The sequence below is a fragment of the Schistocerca americana genome, chromosome 3 (assembly GCF_021461395.2).
Source record: "Schistocerca americana isolate TAMUIC-IGC-003095 chromosome 3, iqSchAmer2.1, whole genome shotgun sequence".
Classification (NCBI taxonomy): domain Eukaryota; kingdom Metazoa; phylum Arthropoda; class Insecta; order Orthoptera; family Acrididae; genus Schistocerca; species Schistocerca americana.
The window spans coordinates 555,610,014-555,636,867 of record NC_060121.1 but is presented as its reverse complement, the minus strand read 5'-3'; positions in this window follow the sequence as shown (position 1 = coordinate 555,636,867).

The following is a 26,854-nucleotide window of genomic DNA, read 5'->3' as shown; positions in this document are numbered from 1 at the left end:
ACAGCAACCAGCCACAAATTTACTTTGAGTTCCTTTATTCAAAGGAAACCGTTACCGGTTTCGAATCGTTGCGATTCATCATCAGACGGTTTACACGCTTTCTTTCTACATTTGGTGTAATCTGTAAAAAAACACACCAAATGTAGAAAGAAAGCGTGTAAACCGTCTGATGATGAATCGCAACGATTCGAAACCGGTAACGGTCCTTTGAATAAAGGAACTCAAAGTAAATTTGTGGCTGGTTGCTGTCCTAACACGATCAACATTTAACCTCAGTATTTCGCCTGGCGTAGTGGTTGATGTTATAAGAATCCCAATTATGACGTCTTTTCTTACTTTGGCACTGTCCATATTTTAATGCAATTCCTTATCTTCAATTTCAGAGGAAATTTTATCATCTTTACGTTACAGTCAGAATATGAATCTGCTTCTGGACCCACATGGCACTCTTACATGGGTTTTTTAAATCTTTGACCTCTTTTAACATGCTTGAAGTTTCTATCCTTGCCGATTTTGCTCAGTTATACGTTCTGTAATGCATTTTTTTCAATAGGTGGCTTGCCAACAGCAGTCAGAACGGGTTGCTATTCAAAAGTCTGTTTGGTCCACCGTTAACAAATTTTAAACTTCCTTGATACATTTCACTATTTGCGTAGTTTCAAATATGTATTTTATATTTTGTCGATTTTGCTTTCATGTGAACATAAAGACCCGCACAATTCTGGTTATTGGTTTACTTTAAGCTCTGAGGAGAATATTATTCATAATATCGAACTTTAATACAGTGGGGTGACGAAAGTCATGGGATTCTGTCTAATATCGTGTCCGACCTCCTACCGAGCTAGGTGGCGCAGTGGCTAGCACATTGGACTCGCATTCGGGAAAACGGCAGTTCAAACCCGTTTCTAACCATCGAGATTTAGGTTTTCCGTGATTTCTCCAAATCGATCCAGGCAAATTCCGAGATGGTTCCTTTGAAAGGGCACAGCCAATTTAGTTCCCTATTCTTCACACACTTCGAGCTTATGCTCCATCTCTAATGACATCGATGTCGACGGGACGTTAAACCCAGTCTTCCTTCCTTTCTTTCTCCCTTTGGACCTCCTTTTGCCCGGACTACTGCAGCAACTCGACGTGGTATGGACTCAACAAGTCGTTGAAAGCCTCCTGCAGAAAAATTCAGCCATGCTGCGTCTAGCCATCCATAACTTGAAAGTGTTGCCGGTAGAGGATTTTGTGAACGAACTGACCTCTCGATTATGTTCGATGAATGTTGGATGGGACCCATGACGAGCGATCTGGTTGGCCAAATCATTCACTCAAATTGTCCACAATGTTGTTCAAACGAAACGCTAACAGTTTTACTCCGGTTACATGACGGATTGTCATCCATAAATATTCCATCGTTGAATGGCTGCAAATGGTCTCCAACTAGCCGATCATAACCATTCCCACTAAAGGATCACTTGTTGGACCAGAGGACTTAGTCCATTCCATGTAAACACAGCTCACACCATTATGGAGCCTCCACCAGCTTGCACAGTGCCTTGTTGACAACTTGAGTGCAAGGCTTCGTGGGATCTGCGCCTCACTCGAACCCTACCATAGGCTCTTACCAGCTGAAATCGGAAGTCATCTGACCAGGCCGCCGTTTTCCTGTAGTGTAGGGTCCAACCGATATGGTCACGAGTCCAAAAGAGGCTCTGCAGGCTAGGTCGTGCTGTTAGTAAAGGCACCCTTAAAGTCAGATTTCGCCGCACCGTTCTAACGGATGCGTTCGTCGTAAGTCCCACATTGATTTCTGCTGTTATTTCACACAATGTTGGTTGTCTGTTAGCACTGAAGCTCTACGCAAACGCCGCTGCTCTCGTTCGTTAAGTGAAGGCCGTAGGCCCCTGCCTTGTCCGTGGTGTGAGGTAGTGCCTGAAATTTGGTATTCTTGGCACACTCTTGACACAGTGGAACTCGGGACATTTAATTCCATAACGTTTCCGAAATGGAATATCCTGTGCGTTTTGCTCCAACTATCACGCCGCGTTCAAAGTCTGTTAATTCCCTTTCTGCGGCCATAATTTCGTCGGAAACCTGTTCACATGAATCACCTGAGTACCAATGACAGCTCTGCCAATGCACTGCCCTTTTATACCTTGTGCATACGATGCTACCGTCGTCTATATGTGTACGTATCGCTATCACATGACCTCTGTCACCTCAGGGTAATGCCCCTTGAGCTAGATGGTAGTTGTAATGTTCGTCTGCCGGTACAAAAATGGCACAAAGTACCAATCGTCTTCAAACAAAAATAAACTCCGTCAGAATAGGCCTTGAATGGCTGACGGTACCGACCGATCGCCGTGTCATTGTCAGCCCATAGGCATCACTGGATGCAGATATGGAGAATCATGTGGTCAGCACACCGCTCTCCCGGCCGGTATCGGAGATCCCAGCCGCTACTTCTCAGTCAAGTAACTCCTCAGTGCGTCCTGCAAGGGCTGAGTGTAGCAACTATGGTGACCTATCTGAAACCGGTGTTACCTCTGCGGCAAGGCAGTTGGCTTTGGTCGTCAAAGATAGGCGTTTATGATAACATCTTTGTGGGAGTTGAGAAGGATCCTACCATACCACTGCTGTTGTATTGTAAAACAGACGCTGTTTATCTGCATGGAAAGAACAGATAGTGATGCTATGCCACTACATAGACATGTGGAATGAGAGCCCAGAAACTGTTATGACGCTGCCCATATACAAAAACACTGAACAACGAAAATTAGACACTGCTCTAGGTCGTGTCAGCTGAGACTATCGAATAAGATCTGGCCCGTAATGCTTCACTATGAATCGTTTCAATCATTGTTGAACTGCAGGTGTTACCTGGTGCGTCCTCTCACGTAAAGCTCGCCGATTGGTCATGCAGCCCGTGCACCGCACTCCACTGGCTTCTGATCCACGGTTTAGCCGGCCGAAGTGGCCGTGCGGTTCTAGGCGCTGCAGTCTGGAACCGCGAGACCTCTACGGTCGCAGGTTCGAATCCTGCCTCGGGCATGGATGTGTGTGATGTCCCTAGGTTAGTTATGTTTAACTAGTTCTATCTAAGTTCTAGGGGACTAATGACCTCAGAAGTTGAGTCCCATAGTGCTCAGAACCTTTTGAACCATCTGATCCACGGTTTCGTGCACCGCTCGTCGCACCCCTTATCGTAGAACATGGCAAAAATCTCCCGCTGCACTCATCACTCTGTTCGGAAATCGATACAGCAAGCGAGAGTTGTTGTGTTGTCTACTGCCGTTTCGGAAATTAAAAACTATTCAGCTGTTACGCGTTCAAGCTCGCGCATGCTATTATCGTGCTGCTTGAACCGCGGGTAGCAAACTCCAATCCTAATGATGGGAATGATTTTCATCAACGTAAAATCGGAAAGAAGAGTAGAGGTTGCCGCGAATGACTGTTTTGTATCCACAGCCAACCGCAATGGAAGCAAGAAGGAATTGAGGTGATTCGGATATTATGGAATAGCAAGTACATTCCGAGCATAATTTGCTACTGGATTAATGAAAATGTACGGAGAACATGTCAGTGTAAATGAAGTCCCAGCTTTCCCGTGTCTTCTTCTCTTTGTGCTCATATATCTCATATGTAGAACCAGAGTCTCCGATAGACAAGAACAGGAAGCATTAAAATAATTAGAAGAACAAGAAACAATTGCATCAGGACTTCAAGGTGTCCGGTACAACCTGACAAACCAAACTGAAAAAATATCCAGAATGAGATTTTCACTCTGCAGCGGAGTGTGCGCTGATATGAAACTTCCTGGCAGATTAAAACTGTGTGCCCGACCGAGACTCGAACTCGGGAACTCGGTCCCGAGTTCGAGTCTCGGTCGGGCACACAGTTTTAATCTACCAGGAAGTGAAAAAATATCCTTTCTCTTCATAAAGAAAAAGTCGGCAACTAAACAACGGGCAGTGCATAATAAACTTATACTCTTTGACTGTGTATTATTCTTAATGTCAAAGTCTAAGTAGACATACATCTAACCGCTGACATTTCTTAAAACTTAGCTATAGAAATGTGAAAAACTGAAACATAAACTTTCTTCAACAGAGAAAACGGCGATCACGGGAGCCATCAGAAGCAGTGTACGATATTCCTAGGAGGCGAGCGCACCAAACACAAGACAATCGTCGGTATTCTACTTGCCTCCTCTTGCAAACTGGTTTACAGACCTTTCATTCATTTCAGAAATCTGACACAATTCTATAAACGACTAAATTCTACAAAACCGCTTATGTGGAATTCCTGAGCGTAAATCGAAATTTGATCCCCAAAGTACTTTACATTTGTCCTTGGGCATTCTACGCCTGTGATAGCTTTCTGTCACTACATTAAGGAGTATACGGCAGAAAATTTTTAGTACACTGTGAAAAATAAAAGAACACGTCATTCTCTAGGAAGGCAACGGCCTTGTCGCAGTAGATACACCGGTTCCCGTCAGATCACCGAAGTTAAGCGCTGTCGGGCGTGGCCGGCACTATCGGTGACCATCCAGGCCGCCACGCGCTGTTGCCATATTCCGGGGTGCACTCAGCCTCGTGATCCCAATTCAGGAGCTACTCGACCGAATAGTGTCGGCTCCGGTCAAAGAAAACCATCATAAAGACCGGGAGAGCGGTGTGCTGACCACACGCCCCTCCTATCCACATCCTCAGCTGAGGATGACACGGCGGTCGGAATGTCCCGATGTGTCACTTGTGAACTGAAGACGGAGTGTTTTTTTTTTTTTTCATTCTCTAGGTGTACTCTCTGTGCGTCATCGGTTGACCCAAATACAACACTCGGAAAGATAAAATGCCATTTTCCGTGCAAGGAATCACGAAACAACTGAAATTTCTAGGTCGAAAAGATGCCCTTATAAATTTCAACCGAGTGAAACACAGCGCTACATGCTATATTCGATAGAGCTGCATAAAAAGGTGCCAGGCTGGGAAGGCAAAGGCGGTCCTGTTTCAATCCTAACCAGTAAAACATCGCTTCCACATGTCACTGTGATGGTAGGTAGTCTTGGAAGGTGTCCCCATTCATCTTGTCGAGTGTTGCGCTTTGGTTACAACACCACACAAACTACTAAAAAAAATACAGCTCTAAAACAATGTGTTTAAGTTTTAATTATGGCAATCGAAATTAAAAATAAAGAGGGCGTAAAAATAACGTACGAAAATGCATTAACATTATTTGATTACAACTTTGTAAAGAAATTGTTATAGATGGCTTCAAAGTCGAATAAAGGTTTAAAAATCATTTCCTGTACATCCATTTTGACGAGTATTAAAAACAGTGTTATTTTTTCGCTGCTTATTTCAGTTGATGCTTAACAGGATTAGTTGTTTATTTTCCAGCTTCACGTTTATAATTAATTAGTATATGTATTTCAAAATTTTGAGAGTCTTACCTCGTTGTACACGCGTGATTTAACCATTAACATATGTTATTTGTGGTCATTAACTGAAAAAAGTGACATCTACAATCACTTTAATAAAATAACAAATGTAATTTCCTTTTAAGTATCAATGTAATCTACCTCCAAAAAAATATTGACTGTACAACTAACAGTCCTTTGAGATATGGTAAAATTATTGGGGCACGATACGTCTTCAATCTGATATATCAGAAATGGCAATTTTTTAGACTCTTGCCCTTACTTGGATAAAATTCTGTGGACATCGCTACTCTCTATGAACACGAGTAATCGATGTCGTGGACGGCCGACCGCGTGAGCTTTGCGCATGGTGTTTCCGAAAAAGCGTGCAAAAATGTAACAGGACACAAAGAATGCTTCACTGAATAGTTTGAGGTAGGGAACCTGGGGTCGGAGAAACAGCTTAAAGAGGTATGGAAGTAAACTTGTCTACCGCTTTGTCTAGCATCAGTGTTCCAGCTTATTTACAACTAACTTGCCTTGAAGTTTACACGTACTGTGCTGATTATTTACATGAACATTCTTCATGTTCTGAAAGGAAACAAGGAGGACGAGCCTGGTTACTAGGAAGTCATGATGCAGGTTTTGTTTACTTTGCTTGTTCATGAGGTGCTTCTGTTGTATCGTATTTACGTTGTCCCCTTGGCTGTTGCGTGGGGATGTGAATATAACATGACGGTGCACTCCTTCACTTCATTGTGGATGTCCACAACCATTCCAACGCTGTATTTCCTGGTCGCTGGATTGGAAGGAGAGGTCCTGTTCCATGGCCTGGGAAATCATCTGGACTGAATCCCCTTGATTAGTTCCTATGGGGATATCTAAAGGCACTTATCTATGAGGCCTCCATGGAAACGGAAATGGAATTAGTTGCCAGAATTGTAGCTGCCTGCAATGTGATTGTTAGATACATTACAAATGGTACCTTCCATGTGTCAGTGATGGTATTTGCAATCAACTGTAAGTAACGTAAACAAGAAAGTACACAGTAATGTGACTTTATACCTATTATTTCCTTAAGCTGGCTTCTCCGACCACAGGTTCCCTGCCTCAAATTGTTCAGTGGATCATCCTCTATGTCCTGTTACATTTTTGCATGCTCTTAAGGAAACACACTGCACACCCAGACGAATCGCGGGAATGTCGCGATGTGACGCGTGAGCTGCGTCTATGGCGCTGATCAACCTGCATGATTTTCTTTTTTAACTCACAGTATATAACACTGTTGACTACAGGGAGTCAGAAATATATTGGTATATAAAATGTGCAAGAGCACTGTGATTTTCGTGATATGATGACTGAAAACTATATGTAAATGATTACCTGCTCCTGTTAAATGTAAGTAAGTGGGGCTACGTGACAACTTCAATACTGCAGGTACCAGCAGCTAGTTGAAGGCTTTATGGAAGAATTCAAAATGATCGTCTTAATGACGTTTGGTATGGGATGGAAGCTGGGGAATGGAATGAGAGTTGCGAGTGTGAGTTGCAGAGGAAAGGGATGACTGTTGTTAGTCGTCAGAAGAGCTTATTTCTGTGTATATTTCAAGGTTAGGAAGCCACAGTCGGTTGCAGTTGTCTTAGGATAGGATGTGGAGTATGTGGAGCTGAAGTGAAGAAGATACATGTTGGTGGAGGTGTAACAATGTCCCACGTTGGGTAATGAATGGTACCACAATGAGATTTTCTGATGCCTGATATCCCCGAACAGAAATAGACAGCAATGAAATAGGCAGAAATGGCAAAGAAGTCAAGACGAAATGACTGCAGGAGAAACGGGAAGATATCGAAAAAGAAAATAATGGTGATCAGAAGGACAATTCGGTATACAGAAAAGTCAAAATACCATAATCTCCGCTAATATAAAAGTAAGGATGTAAACATGAAGAACGCAAGAGACAGTCCACTGCTAAATGCAGAGGAGAGAGTGCATAAATGTAAAAAGTATAAGGAAGGAACTTCTGATGATATGAGGGGACAAGAAATGGGAGGCGATATTGAAGACCTAGTATTAAAATTAAAAATTAAAAGAACTTTAAAAAACTTACGATGAAATGATGCTGAAGACAAAGCATCCCTTCGGACTTTCTAAAATAATTAAAGAAGTGGCAACCAAACAACTATTCAAGTTGATTCACAGAATCTTTGAATCTGGAGACATACAGTACTACCAGACTTTCAGAAATATATCATCTACACAATGCTGAATATGACAAAGGCAGAAAAGCGCGAGGAATACCGCACAATAGTTTGACATCTCATGCGTCAAAGTTTCTGACAAGACTAATACAAGAATGGGAAAAAATTGAGAAGCTGTTAAATGATGATCAGTTCGCATTTAAGAATGGTAAAACCATCAGAGAGACAATTTAGACATTGCATTTAACAACAGAAACACGACATAAGAAAAATCGAGACACATTCATGGGGTTTAAAGACCTAGAAAAAGATTTCTACATTGAAAAAATGTGCAAGATCTTGGACATGCTTAGGAAACCAGGTGCAAACTGCAGGGAAAGATGGGTAATATACGATAAAGTACAAGAAACAAGAGGGAAAAATAAGAATGGAAGACAAAGAACGAAGTCCTCGGATTACAAAGCTCGTAAGAGAAGGATGTAATATTTCGCCCCTATTGACTTTCCATTCGCATAAGAAGCAATGATGTAAATAAAAAGAAAGTTCGTGAGTAGGACTGAAATTCAGTTCGAAAGAATACGCTGATGATATTGGTATCATCAGTACAAGTGACGAGAAGTTACAGGAACTGTTAAGTGGAATGAAGATACTGATGAGAACGAAATATGGACGGAGAGTAAACTGAAGAAAGACGAAAGTAATAAGCAGTAGCAGAAATGAGATTTGCGATAAACTTGACACCAAAATTCGGGACAGTCTAATAAATGAAGTGAAATAATTCTCCTATCTTGGAAGCAAGATAACACACGAAGAACGAAGCAAGAAAGACATAAGAAAGCAGTTTAGCATAGCCAAAGATGGCACAGCAAAAGTCTACTTGGGTAAAACACCAGCCTTAACTGAAGGAAGGAAGCACAGCATTGAATGAAGTAGAGTCGTGGAATGCAGGAAAACTGGAAAAGAAGAAAAACTAAGGGTTTGAGATGTGGTGCTATAGAAGGATGTTGAAACTTAGATGGATACGAAGTGAGGAAGTTTTCCGAAGAATCGACGAGGAGGAAATCATGTGCAAAACATTGACATGAAGAAGGGAGAAGATGATTGTGCATTTGTTTAGACTTGAGGAAACAACGGTATTTGACAGCGATGTACAAGGTAAAAACTGTAGCAGAAGACAGAGTTGGGAATATACCCAGCAAATAACTGAGGACATTGGTTGCAAGTGTTGCTCTGAGATGTAGAGTGTGGCACAGGAGGGGAATTCTTAGCGGATCGCTTCAAACCAGTCACAACGGTGATGACACAAAATAGGATTTTCGGACTAGTAATTTGAGGATGGATAGGAACTAATTAACTAGAAAAGGATATGTATATCCTAGGAGAGGTGGAAATCGATTTCGAGGGAAAGAGACTGCCAGCCAAACTCCTAGGACCGATCTGTAACCCAAATCCAAGACCATGTTTGACAGTTGTTATCGAGCTGCTGCACCAAGTATAGGAGGCTGTCATTTTCCTGCCAGGAATTCTGGCAATCTACGCTTTGCTAATCTTTGCCTCATGTGAGCACACTGGACATATCCTGCATTTATCTGCAAGTGATGTATTCCCTGTAGTTTCGGAACTTTCGCCTGAGTGTAACAGTCTAGTCCTGAGGACTTGGGTCGCCTGTACTTGTACCTGCCTTGTCAGTTTCGTCGTGCTCACAGTGTATGTTATATTCATAGTTGAAAATTTTTGTTCGATGCAGCACTCATCAGACTGCCATGTATATCCCCTACACCTGCCCACCTCCGTCAGTTTTGTATTCTTCAAGGGGATTTAGGTAGGATTCCAACTACTTCTATTTTGAAATTTCCGTGTTCATCTGCATCATACTCTCATAATTCTACAACACGCAGTTAGTTAGTAATCAGACACAGGCATCAGTAGGAGGGTAGTGGGCACTCTCGTCCAAAAATCGATGATATCAGCACTTTCAGGAACTCCAGTAGCCCTATCTAGTGTCAGCATTCCAGTAACTGCACTTTCGATGTCGTGTTACACCTGAAGCAGTTGTTATTGTTATAGTCAAGGTCACCTCCCCTCCCCTCTCTTCCCCTTCTCTCCTCTGCCCCCCCCCCCCTTAATCGCTTTACTCTTTCTGTATTCATAACGTTGGTAAGTTTATCTTGGGGAAGGCACACGGCAGTTCCCTTTAACACGAGCAGGAGAGGTGCAGTTCTGTTCTAGAGAAGGAACTGTTATATTCCCCTACATGCTATATGGGTATACTGGAAAAAAATTAATGACAAGTACACCCTGCTTATATCGTCTACCACCATACTTACACGTAATCACATCCCTCTGTTACTGTTTATTAGTGTCGTGGATGACTGACGAGATGATTATGAGAGAATCAGAGATAAAGCAGTATTTGACAAGGGTAACACTCCAAAGTGATGAACTGAAACTAGGTCATTCTATGGGAATGTTACAGAAAACTAACTATCCTTAAACCCATCTTGGAGAGAAAGTATCGAGGAAAAAGGGAAATAAGGCATTTGTAGAACGGTTAGGGTTCGATAAAAAACACAACAGATGGTTTACTCTAATATAAAATTTAGTTTAATATATTATTGCACACTGTACAAGTAATAATCTCTATTCAATCGCTTATGAAAGCAATGAAGTGGACACCTCGCCACCATTACCAACAACAATTTTATAATAACAATCACTGCGTTATGAAAGAAGTTCACATCATGTAACACCCACTTTCATAGAACATTAACTATCACATATGTGATCAAAAGTATCCGAACACCCCCAAAAACATACGTTTTTCATATTAGCTGCATTGTACTGCCACCTGCTGCCTGATACTCATTATCAGCGACCTCAGTAGTCACTAGACATCGTGAGAGAGCAGAATGGAGCTCTTCGCGGAACTCACGGACTTCGAATGTTGTCAGGAGACTGGGTGTCACTTGTGTCATACGTCTGTACGCCAAATTTTCACACTCCTAACCATCCCTAGATCCACTGTTTCCGATGTGATAGTGAAGTGGAAACGTGAAGGGACACGTACAGCACAAAAGTGTACAGGCCGACCTCGTCTGTTGACTGACAGAGACCGCCGAGAGTTGAAGAGGGTCGTAATGTGTAATAGGCAGACATCTATCCAGACCATCACACAGGAATTTCAAACGGCATCAGCATCGACTGCAAGTACTATGACAGTGAGGTGGGAGGTGAGAAAAATTGGATTTCATGGTCGAGCGGCTGCTCATAAACCATACATCACGCCGGTAAATGCCAAACGACACCTCGCTTGGTGTAAGGAGCGTAAACATTGGACGATTGAGCAGTGGATAAAACGTTGTGTGGAGTGACGAATCACGGTGCATAATGTGGCGATCCGATGGCGGGGTGTGGGTATGGCGAATGCCCAGTGAACGTCATCTGCTAGTGTGTGCACCGCGAACAGTAAAATTCGGAGTCGGTGGTGTTATGGTGTGGTCGTGTTTTTCATGGAGGGGGCTTGCACCCTTTGTTGTTTTGCGCGGCACTATTACAGCACAGGCGTACATAGATGTTTTTAAGTTCCTTCTTGCTCCCCACTATTTGAAGAGCAATTCGGGGTCGGAGATTGCATCCTTCAGCACGATCGAGCACCTGTTCATAATGCACGGCCTGTGGAGGAGTGGTTACACAACAATAATATACCTTTAATGGACTCGCCTGCACAGAGGCCTGACCTGAATCCTACAGAACACATTTGGGATGGTTTGGAACGCCGAGATCGTGCCGGGCCTCACCGACCGACATCGATACCTCTCTTCGGTGCAGCACTCCGTGAAGAATGGGCTGCGATTCCCCAAGAAACCTTCCAGCAGCTGATTCAACGTATGTCTGCGAGAGTGGAAGCTGTCATCGAGGCTACGGGTGGGCCAAAACCATACTGAATTCCAGCATTACGGATGGAGCGCGCCACGAACTTGTAAGTTATTTTCAGCCAGGTGTCCGGATACTTTTGATAACATCGTGTATTTCTGCATCTCCACTGAAACATACGTCGCACTCGATTATACTCGTATTAATGTAACTGAGTGTTGTCTGCTCTGTCGGACATGTTGAATGGAACAGACATCGCACAGTTCCATTAAAATATTATTTATTCAGTTTGTTACCCCAATTACCCTTTTTCTGTGAGAATACCTTCACAACGGCGACAAATCGTGTAAAGTGCATTCTTAAAACTACAACACAAAATACCGAGTAATAAAAACATCCTCACAAGCAAAAGTACTGGAACTGCTCAGCGTATTGTCATAGTGCCGCTCTTGTATTGCATTCGTTGAAATCACGCGCGAGGTGCATATCGGCCAACTCTTCACAAGAATACCCATCCATGTTGATTTCTATCACTGTTGAAGCACAACTGGCACTGCTGGAAAAATAAACCTGAGGTAGAATCGAGCAATACTGAATGCAGGCTTGAGGTCGAAGAGTAAAGTGGCCAGCAGAAAATACCGTGAGTGGACGGAAGAAGTTTGTTTCCAAATAAAACGCCCAGTACATGTCTTCGACATTTGAATTGCTGTGCATATATTTTCAGAGCATTACAGATACAAAGATAATTGGGGTAAGAAAGCAAAAGAAATTCAGTTACTCTGTAACGAACGACGGGAGAGCATAGGACACTTATAGTCCATGGAATTCAAGAATACCATACACACACGTAACTGTTCACGGTATCTGTAAATGACCTGGTTGGAACATCAGAGTGTCCGTGAGTCTCTTGACACATGTTTCTATTGTATATATAGCAAAGTCGAAACACCAGAAAACTGTAGTGAAATTCCGGAAGACCCGCAGAGTATTAAATCATGGTGCAATGACTGACAGTTGCTTCTCAGGATAAATAAAAGTAGCGCATAGCGCGCAAATAAAAAGAAAGCTTACACGATACAGTGACATGCGTAATATATTTATTGTGCGAAATATAATAGAACAATGGATAGAATTTAATTATCCATTGCACCTAAATTTCATTGATTTTAAAAAAGCATTTGGCAATATACAACGACAATCATCATGTGAAATATTTTGTTTTCCTAAACATTTCGTTGATGTTTGCACAAACATTTATCTAGCTACGAGTTGCTGTATTAGAAAAGAAGATGGGAATACTCTTTCCTTTAGCATTATAACAGAAGTCAGACAAAGATGAAGTTTGCCAATTCCTTTTACTATCAGTCACGGATTTTATAAAGAGAAAAACTGTGGACAAGTTGGTTGGTTGGTTGATTTGGAGGAGGGGACAAAACGACGAGGTCATCGGTCTCACGTGGACAAGTTCAACGTAGCATATATCGGTATCAGTAATTGAGAGTTACGGATCTGTATTTCGTTGATGACATAGTTCTTCTGGGAGAAACGCCAAGGAGTATGCAACCAATAACTACCACGCTGAAAGTAGCGGCCAGCTCTGTAGGGCTAAAAAGAATTGCTACGAGATATTGACCGATCTCCCTACCTCGATAACCTTATCTGTAAGATCAGAGACCTAGATCGAGACATCAACAGCAGAAATGGAAAAGCTCCTGCAGTCTTCCAACGAATGTAGTCCGTATGGAAATTAGCTTCTAACAGTATGCCCACAAAGTTTAAGAAGTACTCCTCTATCATTCTACTTATGGCCATACACGCATTTGAGATCTATAATAAGTCAGCAGAATCAGCACACAAACTCAGTGCTTTTCTTATCCAAACCGAGGATGGAGAGGGAGAAAGGAAAGGAAAGGAAAGGAAAGGGAATGAACTATTGCTGTCAGTCGCATCCAGACTTTACGCCCAACCAGCGGCGAAGTGTGGAAATGTGTTCCGCACTGTGATTAGAGCCTGGGATATAATACTAGGGAGAACTAGCCTACACAGTCTACACAGAGTCGTCGCTGAGGAAACACTGAAGATGGAACAATTCCAACTGTTTTTGAACCAATGGACGTACACACATCAAAAAAGTTTTGCATCACCCCGGTTTCCAGAACTCCTGAAGATAGACGTTCACTGTGGATATTGTATCACAGACACAGTCCCTTTGACTGTTCAGAGATGTCACTAAACCCGCCCAAAGATGTAATCCATCATGCATGAGCAGCGCCTATTAGACGGAGGGAGTCCGACAGCCGATCAGTTCCAGTCATTCCACCAGGAAGGAGGTACAACGCTCGCGTTGTCTGTAGGTCAACCATGCCTAGTTGGACAATACCACGGTTCGATCGCGTGCGCATTGTTACTTTGTGCCAGGAATGGCTCTCAACAAGGGAAATGTCCAGGCGTCTCGGAGTGAACCAAAGCGATGTTGTTCGGACATGGAGGAGATACAGAGAAACAGGAACTGTCGATGACGTGTCTCGCTCAGGGCGCCCAAGGACTACTATTGCAGTGGATGACCGCTACCTACGGATTATGACTCGGAGGAACCCTGACAGCAACGCCATCATGTTGAATAATGCTTTTCGTGCAGCCACAGTAACGACTGAAACTGTGCACAGTAGGCTGCATGATGCGCAACTTCACTCCCGACGTCCATAGCGAGGTCCATCTTTGTAACCACGACACGGTGCAGCGCGGTACAGATGGGCCCAACAAAAATCCGAATCGACCGCTCAGGATTGGCATCACGTTCTCTTCACCCATGAGTGTCGCGCATGCCTTCAACCAGACAATCGTCAGAGACGTGTTTCGAGGCAACCCGGTCGGGCTGAACGCCTTAGACACACTGTCCAGTGAGTGCAGCAAGGTGGAGGTTCCCTGCTGTTTTGGGGTGGCATTATGTGGGGCCGACGTAGCCGCTGGTGGTCATGGAAGGCGCCATAACGGCTGTACGATACGTGAATGCCATCCGCTGACCGATAGTGCAACCATATCGGCAGCATATTGGGGAGGCATTCGTCTTCATGGACGACAATTCGCGTCCCCAACGTGCACATCTTGTGAATGACTTCCTTCAGGATAACGAGATCGCTGGACTAGAGTGGCCAGCATGTTCTCCAGATATGAACCCTATCGAACATGCCTGGGATAAATTGAAAATGGCTGTTTATGGACGACGTGACGCACCAACCACTCTGAGCGATATACGCCGAATCGCCGTTGAGGAGTGGGGCAATCTGGACCAACAATGCCTTGATAAACTTGTGGATAGTACGCCACGACGAATACAAGCATGCATCAATGCAAGAGGACGTGCTACTGGGTATTAGAGGTACCGGTGTGTACAGCAATCTGGACCACCACCTCTGAAGGTCTCGCTGTATGGTGTTACAACATGCAATGTGTGGTTTTCATGAGCAATAAGAAGGACGGAAATGATGTTTATGTTGATCTCTATTCCAATTTTCTGTACAGGTTCCGGAACTTTCGGAACCGAGGTGATGTCCGTTTCATAAAAGGTTCGCAAGAGGGCCTCATAGAAATTTGAATTGAATTCCAATGGCAGGCGCCACATGGAAGGCGTTGTGCACCATGCAAACGTTTTCTCAAAAAATTCCAAGAGCGGACTTGACGAGAAGTGTGAGGCAACATTTCTTCCTCCTATGTACATATCGCGCAGTGGTCTAAGCGGGCAATTGATGAAGTCGAGGTCATCTGGATATTTATTGACTGTTAATCTTACTGCGCACCATTCGTGAATAGATAGGAAAGCAGAGAAATTATAGTGCTGCCCAAAATATCCCTCTCCATACATCATACATGTATATGTAGCGCCGCGCGGGATTAGCCGAGCGGTCTGGGCGCTGCAGTCATGGACTGTGAGGCTTGTCCCGGCGGAGGTTCGAGTCCTCCCTTGGGCATGGGTGTGTGTGTTTGGCCTCAGGATAATTTAGGTTAAGTAGTGTGTAAGCTTAGGGACTGATGACCTTAGCAGTTAAGTCCCATAAGATTTCACACACACATTTGTATATGTAGCTGACACATATTGTATATTATGGATGCCGTAGTAGTAGTATTATTAATCCTTGGATCACTTTTACGAGGATATTGGCCGTGTCACGGTATTATACCTTTCGATCAGGATAACATATATAGACGTTTACATACTTACACGTCTAGTTGGAGAAGGATGGGACAAGTATTCGACTGTGGTCTTATACTAGGAATCATCCCGGAATTTACCTGAAGTAATTTAGGGAAACCACTGAAAACCTGAATCACGATGGCTGGATGGAGGTTAGAGCCTCTGTTCTTCCGAATACAAGACCAGTCTGTCTACAACAGCGCAGACACTTTCGGTTTACCCCTAACGCACAACACTACTTTCTTTATAAGCTTTTGCAAGAAAGCTGTTCCCTAATGTAGAAACTTAGTTCTACATTGTACAGTCGTGGAACAAACACGACCCTAAATAGAACACTACAAAAAAAGGGTCTACTAGTACCGCGTAAGGCCTTTTCCGGCAGTTGACGCTTACGTGAAATAAACAAGGCATAAGAGAAAAGTTTGGTCTCCAGAAGCCGTCGTTACTCTTCCCGAACACGAGATGTACCTGTTGGTCATATCTAAGGAAAGATAAAATTATTAAATACTGACTCGCTCTAGTGACAGCCTCTACGGGAGCTCTGATCTAGTGACTTTATTATTTCCTACACTGCGCCGGATGTGGAGGTGATTTTTCGCCTTGCTGCAAAACAACAAAAAAAGACATGCGGGGCATTGTGATGATGATCGACAACAATATTTAACAACGTTTTTATTTTACGGAAAAACAGTTTACTCCAAACTGCGAAGTGTCAGTGATTCTATGAAGAGCTCCGTAATTTTTTGATACAGATCACTCTTTTCCATAATTAACATGGCTCTGTAGGAATCCTAGGTTCCTCATGTACGGCAACAAATCGAACGTGGCAACGAAATAAGCAAACTGATGTTTCAAAAGTCGGTGTGGTGTTTGCCTGATCAGTATACGGATGACAGGCTACTTGTCTCTGTTCAGTGTAATACTGGCATAGAGGACGCTAAAGAATAAAGGCTGTCGGCAAGTGACATGCCCGAAAGATGTCGGCAGCTGCTGAGTTGTAAAGAGAGCGGGCGTAGGCGTAAGCGCGTTGTAAAGTTGCGTTCCGCTTCGCTTCGCGTCGCTTTCTGCCCCAGCGGCTGCCTCACGGTCTTCGTGGGGGAGTTGGTGGCTGCGCCCTGCCTCTCTGGCTGTCCGCAGAAAAATCCTCCTCACTTATCTCAACCCATTAACGTCCATCTTTTTAAAGTCCTGACGTCCTTATCTCTTCGACTGTCTCCTGAGGACTGGTTTAACTGGCACCGCTTAACATAGCCAGATGCACACATTCAGAAGTTCCCGAGTCCGAAGGTTGTATTTATAATCCTTAAAGAAAAGAAACTTGTAGCTCCATGATCTCTTTTCTTGCTTGTCTGGGTGAACTGGTATTCATGACAATTGGCAGGCGTCCTAAATGCATTCGAAATAAATTCGCTGAATGCGGGTATCAGTGCATCAGCTGTGTTAGATATAGATGTACTACTTAACAGTAACACATGAAAATTTGTGCCGGACTGGAAATCGAACCCAGAGTTTTCTCTTACGTGAATGGTAGCCCCGACAGTTTCGGCCATCAGTGCACGCCTCCCGGACCGACCCAAACTGTCATGTCACACTGTCTACATCACTATACCGTAGTCCCCTGCATTCATCACTTACTGCTGGCAGCTTTATTCTGTATTCCCACATCAGTGATAACGAAATTATAAGGAATCGGGACCCATGATATTATCATCTAGCGCCCGCCTCGGTACGTAACATTTACTTCCAAGAACAGACATTAATGGTCCTGGAGGTATTCACGGGTAGCCGAAGTGATGACAGCGACCGCTCGAATAAGAGGGAAATACGGCTTTGAGTCCCGATCCGATACAAATTTTTATGTCACTGTTATGTGGTACATCTATACCTAACACCGCTGATGCCAAGATATTCGTATACAGCGAATTTATTTCGAATGAATTTCAGACGCCTGTCAATCGTCATTAATGTCTGTTCATGCAGACATGCAAGTAAATATTACATACAGAGGCAGGAGCAAGACGATGATATCGCGGGTCTCAATTCCTCACAGTCTCGCTCTCAATGGTGCAGGAATACAGAGTAAAGCTGCGAGCATTAAATGATGAATGTAGGGGACTATGGCATCGAGACCTTGACAGTGTGATATATGGATGTTTGGCGACGTGCGCGAATAGTCGTCTACGGCAGGAATTATTACAGTCACAGTTTAGCAACAATTTATAATAATTAATAAATATGAGGTGTACAGTAAGTTGAATGTAAACATGATGTTTGGCTATGTAGTTTTGAGTTCACACACACTGATGGCCTAAGCGCTTAGAGTGACCACTCGCAATTAGCGGGAAATCCGGCACAAATTTTCATTCGTCATTATACATCTATAGCTAACATAGCCGGTGCTAAGACGTTCGCATTCGCCAAATATGTATGTAATTTATTATATCTGTTTTACTCACCAAATGCTCTTGCCATCAAACATAAATGTGGTATGAAGAGAACCCCACTACTACCAAAGTAGTTGATATTATTATTCCACCCAGCAACTGTACACCCTCGCCAAAGGGCCAAATGCTTTATGCAAACTACGGCAGAAATTATGACATCATAGATTAGCAACAGTTTACAATAATTTATTAATGTAAACTATACAGTACAGAACTTGAGTGTAAAGATTATGTGTGGCATGTAATTAAAAGATCTTGATTAAATAATGAAAATTGCACCAATTACTTATTTTTTCATGCTTAGCACAAAGTTTTAGAAGAATTTATTCACATTTCAAGTGCATTTGTTTACATGAATATTTTTGGTGATGTTTACATGTGTGATTTTCTGCCTCTCATGCGTCTTTTTTGGGTTATACTGCAGTCGGAAAATCTAAGAAAATCGATCTCTGAGTGTGTCTAATGCTAATATTAGTAATATTAGAAGTGGTATTTTTATTTGTCTAGTTACAGATACTCTGCCTCTTCTTTTGTACAGAATATCATACACACGTTTTCGTCACTTGCACTACTTGTTTTAGTAATCAAAACATGCTACAAATATATTACTATACTATGGTTTCACAAAGATTTCGTGCATTGGCAGAGCTGTTATAATGTCTTCGAATTACGTTATATATACAAGGTTGTCTGTATGTTTACGTCTATCGACTACCGAATTATAGATTACTTTTTTTTAAAATGAGGAACTGTTCATATTTACGAAAATTACTACAGTTATCATAAGCAGGAGAAACATTTGAAAATAACTGATTGAACTACCTAGTTTGTCACTGAGAATCTTTTCTCTTTGCTTTTTGCGGTGTACAAAAATTTCAAGCTCCTCCTTTAAATGTATGGCATGTGATTTCTAGAAGTGGTGGAGTATCTTAAGATCTTCATATATGTTTCTGAATGGGTATCCAGTGTTTTTTGGTGTGTGCTGATATTCCTGATCTTTTAAATTGGTTGTGTGTGTAACTGTTGACATGTTCAGTGTATCTAATTTAAGGTTTCCTGCCCGTTTGTCCTATGTCGCAGCTTGAGCAAGTTTTACAATTTTTTTTTTCTTTCTATTCCTGGTTCTGAGGATTCAACTTTTTTATTGCTTAAGGTGTGGACTAATAATTTCTGCTGTAGTCTGTTGTTTGTGGAGAAAGCTACTTTCACTTTACGTGACCAAAGTAGGTTTGCTATTTTTTGGACATACGTTTACAAACAGCAAACAGCATGGATCCTAATATATGGAACCTTACGTGGGAGAAAATTCCTATCATAGTTGTAAAGAGTACTTTAAGATTTGTAACAGAGTAAGAAACTGAACAAAGTGAAATCTAAAAAATATCGGGCTAGTGAATAAGGGAACAATGTTAAAAACACGTACGCAATCTATGGCAGAGTAGTGAACAACACAGACGTAGTATTCAACGAAAGAGAGTTGAACCTGCTAAATAAAGGTTTAAAATATAAAGCAAAAGAAGCCCTGTTACGAAGCACACTGAAACACCTCATAGTGGCAACAAATAATGCAACGGACATTGTAAAACTAAACAGCAATTAAAATACTGTCATAGGTCACAAACCAAACAAATTAGTCGAAAAGAAAGTAGTTAGATACAAAGAGAACTGTAGACACATACAAAATTATTTAAAGAGAAAATCAGTATAGACAAAAAACCTGGAGAAAATCAGGCACTAACATTAAAATCAGATAAAAGCCACAGAATTTTCGTTATGAAAGTAAGTGAATAAATTTGAAAACTCTTCAATTCATCAGAGAAAACAACATAATGCAACTAAACAAAGATCCAGTAGAACAATTCCACAAAAAAGTCAAAGGACATTTCAAGGAAACACATTTCTGAGTGACTGAATATGAAAAGAAATACATCATCTATATGATCCCCAATCCTCCCCTTTCAAGAACCCAATCTAAGGTACTCAAGGAAGGATGTCCTGTAAGGCCTGTGGTTAACAGTATGAACAGCTCTGCATACATTCAAAGCGGCGTCTGGCCATCCGGCCGTCCCGATTTAGGTTTTCCGTGATTTCCCTAAATCACTTTGGGCAAATGCCGTGATGGTTCCTTTGAAAGGGCGTGGCCGACTACCTTCCCCATCCTTCCCTAATCCGTCTGGACCGATGACCTCTCTGTTTGGTTACCTGCCTCGAATAAACCAACCAACGGCACACGTCATGTTTTAAGCGTCCGCCGAAAGGTGCAGTCGATCTGATCCTTGTTTTGTGTGCCGCAGACTGGCGGAACTCAGGTGTTTGTTCATGACTTACCTTCTGAATGCTGTCGTTGTTCCGCATTCTTGCTTTATTTCACGGTATGCCAATGATTCTTCTAACTACAGATGGGTACATTCATGCTGCTCGCCAGTCGCTTCGTCTCAGACAGATGCTAAGCAACGGCGTGCTCCGCTACAGAGACTCGTGCATTGTTGAGAACACAGTCACGTCGCGATATGTTGTTTACTTTAGAGGACGTATGGGAAATAATTACGGCACAGTTAGACAGACATCCCAGCGGTAATAGTATAGGCGTAACTAGGTTGAGACAACCGGGCCAATGCCCCCGGCGATAACAGAATCTGGATCGAAAACAATTAGGGAAAAATAAAGAAAAATTAAAATATAAAGGGAAGTGGAAAATTTAGTAATCACCACGAACAGCAATGCATGCTCTGGCCACAAAGTTGGTAAGCAGTTCAGTAGGGCATGTCATTTCTCCACCAGCGTTATTGACCACACTTGGGTGGTCTTTGGAAGCATTGCTCATTGAGCATAGGGGGCTACAAAGGATAGAAACTAGCATTTGACAAAAAAAGGATAAATTCTGATAAATCTCAGTACGCGAAAGTAGTGTTATACGAGGGCATGCTGAAAAATAATTCCTCCGAATTTTTTATCCTGTTCTCAGTATCGGTTGAGGTATTACGAGCTCTATCTTCTTATCTCCTGTTTTCTACTGAAAATCTCGTGCTTGTGCTCTTGTTAACTTTACTATTACAGATATCGCCTAAACTTTATTTTTTTTATTTGTCCTGTGCGCAACAAATAACTTACTTGGTCTTTCTGCTGCCACTGCTTGATCTGCTGCATTCTATTATTGAACAAAAACATTAAAAAAAACTATTATCCATGCTGAGTGCAATGCATGTTCTGTATGGCGGCTCCTGCTGTTGCTGCGGCTGCTGCTGCTGCTTGCTACAACTACATATAATTCAAGAGAAAGGGTTTGGTCAAATCTAAATTCGATAAATGACAATCCAAACAAGTAATTCCTTTTTTCAAAAACTATATTCTGAAAGCGATTCTTTCTCATTCAATTAATAAAACGCTAGAAGCTCTTTGAACAATCGCTTCGTATGTAAATCTGCCCCCAGTGGCATTAAAGCAATATTACAAATTAATCAAACTCTTGAGACAGACTGAAATACTTCTCAATTAAATACATAGTGAAACAATTCCCTGACAATTACAAAAGAAATCGATGACAAACATCAATACTTAATCTATCTGCCTAACAATGGTTTCCTTAAGAATTCAACTCCTATCATCATCAAAATTACCATCTGCTGCTACGCACATGCACAAACCTTTTTCTTTAAATTAATAAGCGCGCTGCAAATTATAAAAAATACCAAATCCTGTGTCGCTGCTGGCGGACACGGCAGTACGGCAGCTCGGCGACGACCCCTCGCCCAACACACGTGCGCACCGCAGCAGGCGGGCTCCTACACTGGCTTCCAAACTGCCACTAATTAAACCGTGCGCTGCGAAGAGCGCCAACAATATCTTAGATTCCAGAGCCTGTGTATGCTCGCTGTAGCCAACCTTTAAATCCTAAGAGAGTATTGCCAAATCTCAATAGATAAAGCTTAGTGCGCCATTTGTGCCAGCGTACGCAAACATTTCGATGTGCTTAAAGTTCTGTAAAATTTCTTCATGAATATTCATTTTAAAGAAATTGATGAAATATTCGTCCTAATATTTTGAGTTTTAATATTAGTCGTTACCACTCAATTTCAGTCTTCATGTGTAATTGTTTTGGTAATATGTATGCTTCAGTTTATTTGATGTTTCTGTATAACATGCAGGAGATATTATAGACATGCATTTTGATAGAGTTATGAGATTAAAGATTGTTGCATTTAGCTAAACGTTATCAGAAAATATTTCGAGATCAAACTCTTGTGATCCGCCATTGTTAATCGCTCTCTCTATGAAGTGTAAAGTTCACATTTTTGTTTCTATTAATAAATGTTCAGGCCATATTTTTCTAGTGAAACAACCAGCATCCATTCCCACTCTTCCTGCCGTTTCAGTCTCACTGCGTATTTTTTTCATTTATCTTCTGTACTGTACTGTAGCAGTTGTTTTTATGTACGGCTCAAGTTTCATCCAGCTGTGGTGCTTAGCAATGACAGACTATCTGACACTTACTTTTGTCCTTAAATGTTGTACAGCAGTATAAATAAAGTCGATGACTATATCACACCTTCCACAAGACATACACTGCGTATTATACGTAAGAGATGTTCACAGTATGAAGGAGGCAAGGGGAAAATTTCTCTACCGTGCAATGAGGGACGTGTTCCTTCAGTAAAAAATGCACTCGACGTGGCCCTCTTTCAGCGAAAGAACTTTGCCTAAAGTTTCTCTAGTGAGTAGATTCCAGCAGTGCAACGTTATTCTGCGAGATCGCATGAGAGAATAGCTGTTATTCGAAGAATGTCATTCTCATCATCCAATAATTTGTACTTCAGATTACTCGATTTTATTACTGCTAAAGTATCTTTACGACATGACGGGAAAAATTACGTTCTTTCTATTTTGCGATCTTGGATTCTTCTCGTGTTTATTTTCACCCAGTTCGCATGGAAGTCGCTCGTAGTATTTTCCACTTAGTATTACGCACGGTGAAAGGTAATTAACAAGAAGTTGTTTTTCCATTATCAAAAGCAATCGTCATTTAATTTGTAGTAGATAAAGCCGGCTTCATCTTTTTCAGTATAGGGCAATACGCTTCTATCATTTGATTGCCGTTTCATCTCTGACGTGAAGAAGTGGAACTATGTTGTACCCGCAGTAACAACACTGCAAAAAGTCAGAATGATTCTTTTGGAGAAGGCTCCAACACGGCTGTAGATTCGTTTCAGCATGTACTTTTGGCCAGTATTCGACAAGCACACCATTCGTATAGTACAGAACTTTATCTCCGTCAATTCTTGGTGTAAAACGTCCTGGATTCTTTCTTTTGATATGATTCTGGGGTCATAAATAAAAATACATCTTCAAGCGACGATTTTCAGACACTTTCTCGATTTTTGTGGCTGCTTGCAGTACTGGGACGATCATCTTGTGGATCACTTTCAAGACCAGTAAACCCAAGGTCGATTCATACCCAAGGCTGATTCATACCCAAGGCTGATTCATACCCAAGGTTGATTCATGCCGCCAATTTCTTAACTGCTGAAAATGTAGAAGCTGATCATTTATAAACCTTCAGTTGATTTGGATGTTTCCCATTCGAGATAAGCCGTAACAATTTTCGTTTTTGAACAAAACACACGCAAAATGATTACATTAAAAGCCGTAGAAACAAAACCACTTGTCAAATTCGGTTGACACTAGACACGTTGTTAATGTGGTTATTACATGGCAGACTTTCCTCCAAACTGACACGCAACACATTTCATAATATTATACACACCCAAGCTCAACATGGTCAATCTCTTATGCGGTATCACAAGTGCAGACAATATTCAGTATTACCACTGACTGACCAGCAAATTACGGTGAAGCGCCCCTTATTTTTCTACAGAGCTGAAAGCTTTCGAGCTGACTGAGGCGACATAATTTACTTAAATTGGCCAGGAGGAGCTACAAGCGTGTTCAAAGCTGAGGGCTATTTTTCAGCGTAGGTAGACAGCGCAGAATTCGTTTCGGGCCATCTCAGCAGCGGGCAGTCCAAGCGTCGGCCTATATGCCGTAAAATTCAATTGTACCACTCCTAAATAAACCCTTTTGGAAAGATAAGGGGTGCAGCCAGGTGCGCATACTACGCCGAAAGGTGCGTGGGATCAGCCGTTACTCTCCGGCCTCGGTACAACAGAACGTTAATTTGAAAGCCTTGCAAGAGGCTTTTCGATTGGGGCGTAATGTTTATTCCCTTACAGTGCGCTATTTCTCATGTGTCCACATGCAAGCCTTTCAGTTTATCAGCTTCGGATTTCTATCATGAAGTGGGAAAGGTTCTCTGCCTGTCTTCTGACACTACGGTTTCATTGATCACTGACAGCAGAATCTGAAGGAGTAGGAGATCTTTTAACTGATTTATGAAATTATTGTTGGACGGAACTAGCAAGATTTGCTGAAATTGGCCGGCGTGATTGTCACACTTGCAGAAACAGCCAAGTTTCAGAGGATTACGGCAGAGAATACTTGCGGAGAGATGAGGGAAAAGAAATCACTTGCTGCTGAGAGATCGCTGAGTAAAGTCTTGCTTCTGAGAGATCAGTGGGACGAGACTTGCAGCGATATAGATGGACGCCTCCAGTTTAGCACTGAATGCAGAAAGCGAGCTGGACTCCCCAATCTCCAGCCGCTACTGCCTCCACCTTTCACATTCACGCTGTATGAGCGTGGTAAGAATGAACGGACAGAGGTATCATCGATTTAGAAGGGCCAAGAGCTAAATGCACAGTTTTAATGTACGGAGCCAGTTAGTTTGCTTTCCCCATGCACACTGGGAAACGTACTGGTGTTAGTGCTTACAATAAAACACAAAAAATGTACAATGGAGGAATTATCCCAATGGGACGGAAATAGGCAAATGGGATTTACAAACAAATGATTACAGTTTCAGAGAAACAACTTCGCGCTGATCCACCATTGCCTTTTTATAAAAGCAGTTATTCGGCTTGGCATTGGTTGATAGTTTTCGGCTACCCTCCTGAGGGATATCTTGCCAAGTTCTGTCCAATTGGCGGGCTAGATCGTCAAACTCCCGAGCTTGTTGGAGGGCCCTGCTCAAAATGCTCCAGACGTTCTCAATGCAGGAAAGTTCCGTCGACCTCGCTGCCCAAGGTAGGATTTGGCAAGCACGAAAATCTTGTAGTGTGCAGGCGGGAATTATCTTGCTGAAATGTAAGCCCGGGATAGCTTGCCATGAAGGGCAACAAAACGGGGCGTACAGTATCGTCGACGTACGCTGTACCGTAAGGTTGCCACGGATGACAACCAAAAGAGTCCTACTATGAAATGAAATGCCATCCTAGATCATTATTTCTGGTTATCAGGCTGTATGGTGGGCGATAATAAGGTTGGTATCCAACTGCTGTCTGGGGCGTCTCCAGACACGTCTTCATGGTCATCGGGGCTCATTTCGAAGCGGGACTCATCACTGAAGACAATTCTAATCCAGTCAATTAGATTCCAGGCTGAAGACACGTCTGGAGACGCCTCGAACAGCGGTGGGATATAAATCTGCCTGTCGCCTGCCATACGGCCCGAGAGACAGGAGTGATGATGTGGCTATCACACGCAACATCCTTACTACACAGCTGTACGTCGAGGATATTCTGCGCCTCGTTTTGTTGCCCTTCATGGCTTACCTTTCAGCAAGATAATGCTAGCCCGCAGACGACGAAAGTTCCTACTGCTTGTCTTTGTGCTTGCGAAACCCTGCCTTGGCCAGAAAGGTCCCAAGATCCCTCCCTAAATGAGAACGTTTGGAGTATTATGGCTATGGCCCTCCAACCAGCTAGGGATTTTGACGGTCTAAAGCGCCAATTGGACAGAATTTGGCAAGATATCCCTCAGTAGACATACAACAATTCTATCAGTCAATGCCAAGCCGAATAACTGCTTGCATAAGACTCACGCCTCAGTAGTGTGTTTACATTTTGCGGCGTGCAGTTGCACCTGTAGCGAGTATAAAACTAAGTACTGACAAAGATATTTGTGCATGTTACACATTTATTAAATTTAATAGTTTTCAGCGGTGTTTCGTGCTCTTTGTGGTGAAATAACAATTTAATAAACTTTCGGAAACGATCGCTCGCTGTTTTTTAGAGTTTTTTGTGCACTGAAGTCTTTTAGTAAATCTCGTGCTTTAGTTTTCAGCTGACGTTTCTTTTTGTTTCTAGCGAAATATTTTAGTAAAATTTTCATTCAGTGTTTTAACTTCGTTAAGTGTTCCAGTGGCCGCTTGAATTGTTGGCTTTAGCTAATAATTTTGTGAAGTTTTGTTGGTATTGGTATTAACTGCGGTGTAGTAGCATTAATACAAGTAGTTGCTTTCTTAGTAGACAGAGAATTCCGAGACCACTATTGTTAGGTCTATAACTAGTTCTACTGGTGTAACTGAACTTAGGTAACGTAGACGTATAGTGTTTTTCAGTAAATGTAAAATTTTACCATGAGCCATGAGCCAGAAGTGTAGACTCTGTCGTAGGTTTGTAAGTAGTGGATTACGGTGTGGGATTTGTTCAAAGTATTTTCATTGGGGGGGGGGGGGTGCAGTGGGGAAGCCAGTGGGGAAGCCAGTGGGGGTTCTATGGATATCCTCTTCTGGGAATGCAGAATCTGTAGTAGAAATAACTTGATAGAGAAGCAGTAGCGTAAGATCTGTGACCTTCAGATGCAGTTACAACGCGCAAACGAGGAACTAGATACGTTGATG